This window comes from Peromyscus maniculatus, chromosome 12, assembly GCF_049852395.1.
Source record: "Peromyscus maniculatus bairdii isolate BWxNUB_F1_BW_parent chromosome 12, HU_Pman_BW_mat_3.1, whole genome shotgun sequence".
Taxonomy (NCBI): Eukaryota; Metazoa; Chordata; class Mammalia; order Rodentia; family Cricetidae; genus Peromyscus; species Peromyscus maniculatus.
Window position 1 is genome coordinate 15,673,557 of NC_134863.1, and position 10,203 is coordinate 15,683,759.

The 10,203-nt window shown below is 48.1% G+C and overlaps 1 long non-coding RNA gene across 1 annotated transcript in view; it reads right to left on the bottom strand.

Annotated features, from left to right (window-relative positions):
- Positions 1-10,167, bottom strand: part of LOC121821682 (uncharacterized) — a 32,289-nt gene extending 22,122 nt beyond the window's left edge. The window contains exon 1 of the long non-coding RNA XR_013043693.1: positions 8,496-10,167. This is a non-coding gene — a long non-coding RNA (uncharacterized LOC121821682). The remainder of the gene's footprint in view (positions 1-8,495) is intronic.
- Between the last annotated feature and the right edge of the window lie 36 nt (positions 10,168-10,203).

Here is a 10,203-nt window from a genome sequence, read left to right on the forward strand (position 1 = left end):
AATGTGCAAATATTTTTATTGGAATAATTATAGATGTGTTTTAGAGTATATTAGAAAAATATAATTATCACATCAAAACTATGATTTCCAAGATATTATTCTTCTGGTGAAACTAAATTATAATGCAAATCAAGTTAAAGAGAATATTAAGTCAATTACAGTACAGGTGTTAGGCAGCCTCGGCAAAGATCTCCAAAGTGGTGTTCACACACTGAAGCCTGGGAGAACACTGCTTACAATTAGAAGGAAGATGAGAGGAGGGAGCATCTGTCCTCACCGTTCGCACTGTTTCCTCACCAGAGCTCAAAACTGAGATGCCAGAGAGGGGTCCTGGCGTGGCAGCCATGGCCTGTGTTCCTCCGAATGTCCCTTGCTCCCCAATGGGAACTACCTCTCCGAGCAGCAGAGTGGCCAGAGGCTGTATTGTCTATGTTCCCAGGAAGTCAGACCACACAACTCATGTTGCCAACAGAACGAGACACAGAGAGGGCTCAATTACACTGCATCAGACAAGAGTTTCTTTCCTAGGCTCTACTCAGTGGGTAGTTTTCTTCCTCATGGAATGTACAGCCACACGTCCCTGCTGTCTCGTGTTCTTTTGCATCAGAGAACTGGCCTCTGTGGTAAGTTTGTTAGATAAATGGATCAGTCAGTATCTAGAATTATTTCCCCTTGGAGGATACCATATCTGAAGAACAAGGCAAGCACACCACATACGAGGTGACCGGGTTTAACCTGCAGTGAGGAAGGTAATTAGATGGGAGTTGAATACATTTGGTATGCTCTAAGATGAACAGGCATATGAAACCACATAAGAGTTTTCACGATTGCCTGGAAGATCATTCTAAAACAATACAAGCCAGATGCTTGTGCACTCCAACATGAACTATTCAAACGAAGAGTACAAGACTGGGGGCGGGGGGGGGGGGGTGGCGGGGGGACACGGTTCTGCATTGGCTGCATGAGGGCCCCCTTACCTCTGAATACCTCATACTCTTACCACCAAATTCTGAGTCAATCCCACCTCCTATTACAAGAGAAGGCTGGGTAGGAAGCGGGTAGGAAAAGATTGGACAAGTTCTCTGTCCTTCAGATCTGTTCCTGAGGACTTGACCCAGTAGACTGTGATGCCCCGTAAGCACAGGCCAAGAGAGCTCAGTCATGTGGTAGGCTCTGGTTTCACAGATCACAGGCCCTGAACACATTTCCTCCTGAAAGAGCATGATCAGAGCACGCCTTAGCCCTGCAGACACAGAAAGCAAATGCCCAGCACCAGCCTCCAGGTGCTTTGCCCTCCTGTGAAGAGAATCCAGAAAGAGCACGGCCAGAGGAAAAACAGGGGCTCAGCCAGCGGAACATAGCTTTGAAAGACATTTGTCCTCGCCAGCCTGACTGCTCAGAGACAACCGGGAGAGACTAGAAGTGGGTGACAGGGCATTGGATGATCTAAGCAAGGACTTCAAGTGTCGATGCCTTTAGGTCTAGGCAGAAGTGAGTGACACGGACCTGCTGTGAGACAAGAAACTCTATCTATCTAGCACTTTACAAGGAGGAGTCAGAACTATTTCCGAGGAATTTTTAAACACATATACACACACAAATAAATAAAAGTAAAATAATTTAAAGGAAAAAACACTAACTAGGCAACTGAAATGTAGCCTTCCTTTGATTGTGAGGTAGTACTAGCAAAGGTAACCATTGACAGCAACAAAAGACTTCCTCCTGCTGGAACAGGTGACCCTAACTGCCACCTTCTTTGAGGAACTCCCAGTTTGTCCCTGAGGACCCAGCTTAAGTGGGTTCCTTGACTCTCGTCCCTTCCTCTCACTATTCATGGCTATGAACTCAACTGCGTCGCTCAACAGCTCGGCCTGTCCGTCTACTTTATACTTCTAATTGATGCCCTGTCTTCCTGTTTGAGGCCATCGTCCTTGGTGAAAAATGCAATCCTTGAACACATCTACATCTTCCTAAAGCCTAGCAAAGTGCCTGGGACGTAACACATGTGGGAAGTGGGTCAAAGTGAATGAGTGAGTCCACAGTGGGCCCTTCCCCAACTCAAACACTGATGTATACGTGGTGAGTTTCCAAATCACGGCCCAATTAAAAGTTCCATGAATGTTGAAAATGCAGCTTCAGGTCAAGTCTTGGTGATCTGGCTGGGGCTTCTCTCCTTGCTGGGACGTCACAAGAAACATTTGATTGACATTGAATGACTCAGTGCAGAGCAGGATTACCAAGGGGCTTACATTGCTCTTGAAGCATGTGGGAGGGAGCTCCAACAAGGTCAGGAGCTGAGGCTGGTCTCTCTGTGACTGTCCCTGGGACCAGGTGACAGGATTCTGAAAGTATCAGCCACCTGTGAGCTGGGAAGAGACAGTTCCACAGAATCCCACAAAACACTTCCCCTTCCAGTGTAGTCCTCTTGCTTCTGCTCTTGGGGACACACATCCCCCCAAGACTTTCTGCAATTGGCTTTGGGTACAGTCTGGACGATGTCTTCCTTTCACAGACTGGGAGACTGGAATCCAGAGAGAGGCCGAAACCTCCCAGAGTCCACACAGCCGTAAGCAAAGTCAGGGACTGTAGGTGTTGTTCTCTGCCCAGTGATACAGCATCATGGATTCCAGTCATGCAAGGATGTCTGAGGTTCACTGTAGAAAGAGGAAAGGCACAGCTCCAACCTCTCTCTCTCTTACTTCCTCAGTTACTTCATTGGTTTAAGTTACAGTGAAATCACACAACCGTTAACCTTTCTAAGGTGCGCAGTTTCATGTCATCCAGTCCCTCGCGATGCGCTCAACCACCATCCCTAGATAGCTACGAGGTCTTTTTACCCTAATCCATAGCATGGCCAAGCTCTCCCTCTTCCAACCATCAGTTATCAACACCTGCCTGTTTTCCCTTGACGTGGATTTGCTTATGTAAATGCTTTGTGTGAGTAGAATCCTAGACTCCTATGGCTTTGAGTCTGGAGTTCCGGGTTTAATGTTTTAGTGTCTATTGTGTTTCAGTATGTATCAGCATTTCGTTCCTTATGATGGATGAATAATATTCCATTTTGTACATATACAACAGTTTTTAATCATATCTGGTTTTGATTAAGGGTCAAGTACTGGGGTGATAAGAAATCCTCCATCCTGTGCTCTTTGACATGGGCACACAGAGGGCTCAAGCATGTCTACTGCATGGGCATTTATTGAATGCCTGCCACGTATAACGTTTGGTGAGGCTCCCAGGGCTGGCTGACAGTGTGATGTGCAGCTCAGACTACATGTCCCATTGCACACATCTGTGACCAGCTATGAGGCAGAAGCAGCTTCTCCCCTTCTCTGGGTCTGTTTCCTTGCCTCTAAACCAGGATAAGGATATTTATCTTAATCGTTGGGGTGCAAATACAAACTTACATCACAGTTGTGCGGCTTAAAGGCAACCTAAGTCTGTTTGTCACAGGTCTGGAAACTGGAAATCCAAGGTCGGGAAGCCAGAATGGTGAGGTTCTGGTGAGGCTTTTACTCAAAGATGGTTTGCTCTAGGCTAACACTGTCAGCTTCACTGCATCCTTGAATGGAAGAAGGTGAGAAAGCTCCCCAGTCCTCTTTTACAAGGACCCTAATCCCATCCAGAAGCATTCCTCCACCATGAACAAATCAGGAGGCCTCCCCATGCCACCAGCTCCTGATGCCCTCACACTGGGGACTGAGTTTCAACAGATTTTAATGCTGCACCAATATTCATACTGAGCATCTGTCCAACCAAACACTTCTGGGGGCTACTGGGAAGCCTGGATTCAAGTGTTCCCTTAGCAAATTTTAGTATGTCTTATCTGAAAGCAAACAAACAAACCTGCCCACCTACCATATATTTGCGAGGTATATCTGGCTGCCTACCATATACCTTCAGGGTATACCTACTCACCTACCATATATCTGCAGGGTACACCTGCCCACTTGCCATATACCTGCAGTGTATACCTGCCCACCTACCACATATCTGCAAAGTATACCTGCCTGCCTACCATATACCTGCAGGGTATACCTGCTCATACCACATACCTGCAAGGTATACCTGCCACCTACCATATACTTGCAAAGTATCCCTGCCCATCTACCATATACCTGCAGGGTATACCTCCCCACCTACCATAAACCTGCAAGGTATATCGGTCCACCTACCATATAACTGCAAGTTACACCTGCCCACCTACCACATACCTATAAGGTATACCTGCCCACTTATCATATACCTGCAAAGTATCCCTGCCCATCTACCATATATCTGCATGGTATACCTTCCCACCTACAATATACCTGCAGGGTATACATCCCCACCTACAATATACCTGCAGGGTATACCTCCCTGCCTACCATGTACCTGCAAGGTATACCTGCTCGTCTACCATATATCTGCAAGGTATACCTGCCCACTTACCATACACCTGTAAGGACAAGGTTATTTGCAGCTGGCAAAGAAGTGGAGAAAGATTTCTACCTGACTTTCTTTCAGGTAGTAGCTTGGGGAAATAACCGAATGAGCACAGAAGGAGCCTGACTATAGGGTGCTACTGTGGAGAAGACAGACGAACTCAGTTGCCTCTTGTTCAGACAAATGAGCTGGAAAAATGGGAGACAGGAAAACAATAGCAAAAGCTGCCCGTTCTGTGAGAATCCTTCTTGTGATGCTGAATTTTTGGCAGCTACCAAACTCAAAAGGGCCTGGGAGCAAGTGGGTTCTGATGAAGACTCAGGAAGACGCTGGGCCTTGTGGATGGATGCAGGGCAGTGTGCCATACGGGCATTCATGCCAAGTATGTTGTGGACTCAAGGCTCTCATAGGCTTGGCAGTGGAGTTTGGTCAAGATTCATCAGATCTCTAAGGAATTCAGCTGACATCTGTGCTATCCATATTAGACATCCACCACAGGATGTGTGCCCCTGTGTGGTGTCACTGATGAGGGCCATCCTATCCCCTCACTAAGAATACACTACATTTATATACTTCCACCCCAGGCAGCCCTCGCTCCCAGAGCTACAGCATAATTCCAACCCTGTCGTACTTTCAAGCAGTTGGGCTTCAGAGGCCCTTGAAGTGGCAGTCACGAGTGAGATAGCCTCGGCAAACAACAGGCCCCTGGAGTGCACACATCCCCGCCCACCCCATGCACACTCTGCAGTCACCAGCAGAGAACTCGTGCAGGAACAGCTTCCCTGAGGACCCGGCAAATGTCTTCTCTTCTGCTCAGTCGCCAGGGGACATGCTAGTTACTGGCTCAGAGTGCTGGGACCCAATAGCATCAGTATGAGGCTCAGAGCTCGGCCCGGCACCATTGGCATTAGACCAGAGGAAATGTTACTGCCTGTGAAGCGGTCCAAACTTTGACCAAGTCCATTCCCTCCCTGAATCCAATCTTAAGAGAAATCAATGAAAGCACAAAACTAAATATCCTAAGATGTTCCTTTAAAAATTATCCATAATGCTAAGCAGCTGGGGACATAAAATTCCAGCTATAGGTAAGAAGGAAAACACTCACTGTGAATCACCACAATGGCATTTCTGGAGCCATAAAATGAAGATTGGAGCAATATGGCAAGCGTATAGGATATTAAGTGGAAACACAAAATGCTAAATAGCATTTGCATGATGATTGCAACTGCATAAAATATATATTGTGCATGCACGGAATGATAGAAAATGAAAATGCCGCTAAAGACAAAAGGCAAACAGGTAAGTTCTTTTTTAATTTTATCCTTTACGCACTTTGCTTAGTATTTCAGTAGGCTCAAAGCTGTGCTCTTATCTAGCAGGGCATCTGCATCTGTTTGCCCCACCCAGTCGGATTTCATGCATCTGCCACTATCGAGATATTTATAGTTCTGTTTGTGCTGACTTGTTGCTATCTCTGTAAGTGAAACCCGTAGGACACCCAGCAAGTGGTGGCTAAACAGCAGTGTCCTGGGCGGCTGACACGGGGGAATGTCCGATGACAGAACACTGGAGGGACCATGGTGCTCACAAACGGAAGAAACATTTTCCGTTTGGAAAAGAGACTCATTTACCGAATGGGCCTTAGATAGCCTTCCCAGAAACCAGCATCCACAGAGGAGAGAGTCCAGAAGTGATCAATCCTCATCCTCTCGGAGAAAATGTAACTCCAGTACTGGTCAGCAATACAGTGGTCCAGCATCCTCAGTGAACAGGAGAGGGCTCCAGCAGCATCAGCGAGAAGGGCTCCACTGTGATGGGAAAGCAAGGCAGACTCCCACAGCATCCGTGGGGAAGGTAGGACCAGCATCAATGGAGCAACTGTAGTCAAATAATATCCCTGATCTGTAAGGTTTGGTCTAGAACAAATGATATCCAGTTCAGTCCAGCCCAGTACATGTCGAGCTAAAGAAATGTAACTTGGAGAGGAAAATGCTAAGACATCACTCTGCCCCTGCTCCCAGCTACTCTTGTACCACATAACCCTACCCTCCATCAAGATCTCCAGAATTAGCACAAAAACTGAGAGGACAGTCCCCTCTGAGGTTCCTTAAGAGCCTGCACAAAGCATGTGAGTGTCATCCCACATAGTAAGCTCGGTACCCTCAGGTAATCTTCAAGTGGGGTCAAGCTAGGGGTCAGGGTGGCTCTGGGTTCGCCTGCACTAAATGAAGTCTTCTGGCATTTAGAAGGAGGGTTTTGCACTCTGAGGAGAAAAACCTGGGAGAACATGTGCCCCTAGAGAACTCTGTGTGAATAGTTCTGTTTCATCCCATGCAAGCTGGACTAGGAAAACCTCTGGCCAGCATTTCCTGAACATATTCCAGAGAAAGATGCACCAGAAATGGAAACACGCACTACTTTGGGAAGGAAGTAAGAGAGTAAAGAGGAAGAAGAGGATACATTGAATCGACTTCCTACTCTTCGAGGTTTTAAACTATCCATTACTAAGTAGGATAACTATACAAATAATGAATTAACAGATGAAATCAACCAAAATGAAAATGTTCACGGGAGAACTGTCAAAGACATTCCCTTGTGTTAGAGGCTGAGACTAGCTAGTCCACAATGTAGGTGGGGGTATAAAAATTAATAAAAGAAACACCAAGACAAACAATAACAAACAAGCATTTGCTTTACCTATGAGACTTCGATCATCGTGTTGATGATCGCTCCTTGAAATTCTCTCTTTACAATTATGACAGCACTACACCATAAAACGATCATATAAATCCCTTTAAAGAGAATTATCATCACCTAAAAACCCATAACGAGCCATAATCAGAACCTCCAGTGCAGACACAGTGACTGCAATGTCAGGGAAGACATTTGATGGCAATCAACGTTTGCTACCAAGGTGCAGCGCATCGGCTGTCCAGGGACATCCTTCTCTGGCCATATGACCACATGTGAGGCTCAAACTCAAGTCTACCACCCTACAGTTGAGCTGGATGTGCTGAGCAGTGAGACAGGTCTGGAACACTGAGGGGACTTCATGGCTTTCCACTAGACATTCTGGATTTTCCTGGAGGGTAAAAAGCTAGTCCTGTGCCCCTTCCAACACGGACCAAACCACTCAGCAGAGGCCCTGTGTCTTCTCAGTGTAGTGGTATACCATTGCAGGAGGGCAGTACTCCAGAAGGAGAGAGGGAGAGAAGGAGGGGGAAATAATCACACGGTGCCAGGGGGAGCAGGGGTGTAGGCAGCTGCTTGCAATCAGAGGACACGAGGCAAGTGGATAAATGTGGACAGGGGATACCTTACAAAAGACAGACTCTCTGATAGGAAGCTGCATCATAGTGCCCTTTCCATTTTAACTCTGGCTACATACATACATACATACATACATACATACATACATACATACATACATATTTCTATCAAAAAGAATAGAAGCCCAGGTGTTTAGTACACCTCTGAATGGTATGATTTAAGTATGAAGCCCCTCAACATGAAAAGAAAAATGAATCAAAGCAGCCAGCCCCCGCCCTCTCCTGAGGGAAGCTTTATCAACTCTTCAGACACACCTCAAAGACCCAGCATCGCTTGATGCTCTTGGTAGACAGCCTGAGAGCAGGGTCTCCCAGCCCAGAGCCTGCCCTGACTGTAGAGAAACAGGGAAGGCCACCCCCCACCCCCAGTTCTTCCTGTGTTCCTGAGGCTCTATCGCCTTTCTACACTACACCTACAGTGACTATGGCCACACCTCCAGAATGCTCAAGGGCTCCCTGTGGCTTCTGGCTATCTCTTGAGTCTCCTCACTGGAATTCAAGACCTCTAAACTATCCTGCTTGCCCATTTTCCAGCCATAAGACCTTCCATCCTCCTTTAGTCTAGCCATGCCTGTCTCTCCACAGGCACTGTCAGAGCCCCGAACTTCCCTTCAACTGAGTCTAGAAGGGCTCCTCTAGAAATGAAACCCCTTCTTTCCACTTTCTCAAAATGCTACTTTCCAAATCTTAGCTTTTTTTTCCCACCTCAAATTTCATCCTTTCTACAGCACCTATACTCACCGATTCCTGTGAACACCTCAGGTGCCGGCTAGTTTAATGTGAACCCGACACAAGCCATTTGGAAAGGGGGAGCCTCAACTGAGAAAATGCCTCCGTCAGATTAGCCCATGGTCCAGCCTGTGGTGCCCTTTCTTGATTGATGACCGATGTGGGAGGACCCAGCTGACGGTGGACGGTAGCACCCCTGGGCTGGTGGTCTCAGTTGTTATAAGAGTGCAGGTTGAGCAAGCTATGAGGAGCGCGCCAGTAAGCAGCGTTCTTCCGAGGCCTTTGCATCAGCTCCTGCCTCCAGTTTTCTGCCTTGAGATCCTGCCCTGACTACCTTCGGTGATGAACTGGAAGCATAAGATAAAGTAAACCCTCCCTCCCCAAGTTGATTTTGGTCAATGGTGTTTTAGTACATCAATAGAAGCCCTGACTAAGACTGTAGTTGAGAGGTCTTTCCCTCCACACAGCCCTGAGAACACTTTCCTGTGCTTTCACCAGGGCTGGTAGCCTGGGCATCACATCTCTCCTGTGCTTCTCATAGCTTTGCTCTGGGCACTATAAACCAACAATTTTCTCCGGGTCCTGGTGTTTATTCCCCTTTGTACCCTGGAGGTGCCCCATAATGACTGACACCCTGCGGGGACCTGGAGATCCTAGGTGAACAGACTTGAGGAACTGAGTACCCAGTCACAGTTGTACATGCCGGCCGAAGTGCACCCGGCAGGCTGGGAAGAGACTGTGAGCCTTAGGAGGAAGCCGCTCTGGCCGTCTGTTTCAAGTCTCTTAGCTCCAGGATCGCCTGGCTCTCTGTGTGTCCGAACAGTCACAGCAAAAGGCCACGGTCAAGATCTTTTCTGCTTCTACCCCCACTGGCAAGTTCAACATCAAGTTGAGTGAGGTCTTCTCGGGCTCCCCTCGCCTGGCTGCAGAACAGGCCTCCTTCTGGAGCCTGAGTAATGCTTGCTGTTCTTACTCAAAGAAAGACGGCTCTCAGTGTGGGCAGTCTGTGTTTTTCCTCAACACAATTCCGAGTCTTGCAGGCCCTCTGGCCCGCCTGGCACAGGTGAGGAGCCTGAGGAGAGTCACCTTTCTCCTGCGGCTTCCAAAGGCTCCGGCTTTCCCATGGGAGGTGGGAAAGGCGAATTCACGAGGCGGAAGGCACTGTCCATAAGTCTCAGCCTCCGGCCCTTCTTCACCAGACTGAGCAGGGCGCTAATTCTTGTGTTCACAGAGAGACGGGGTGCCGGAGGTCAGAGGGATTCCTTTACTCATGCGTCCTTCAGGGAAAAGACAGAATTCGATTTCAATCTGTTTTCTGAGTAATTCAGCGTCAAAAGGCAATGAGGCCAGCGACCTTGCCAAGTCTTTGTTTTGGTTTGTTTTTTCCCCTTTCCTCCAATCAGCGCGGGGCACTGAGGAGTGGGTGGGTATGGGGAGAGGGGACTAGAGTGCCAGGGCCGAGAGGGAATGCTGAGCCTGCAGAAGTGGTCCATTGAGAGCTTCACGGGTGGCACCCCCAGCCTACCGCCGCCGCCACAAGGGCAGCTCTGTCCTGCAGGCCTGGGGCGCTATCCCAGTCCCACTGGCTGAGAGGGAACAACATTTCCTTATAAGGCCCCGGGCTGCCTTGCCAAGGCTGGACGGCTCCAAGAGACTGTAGCTTTCCATTCTCTTCGACCGGCTCCAGCGCAGGCCCTGAATGTAGTCCTTGTTGTCAGGC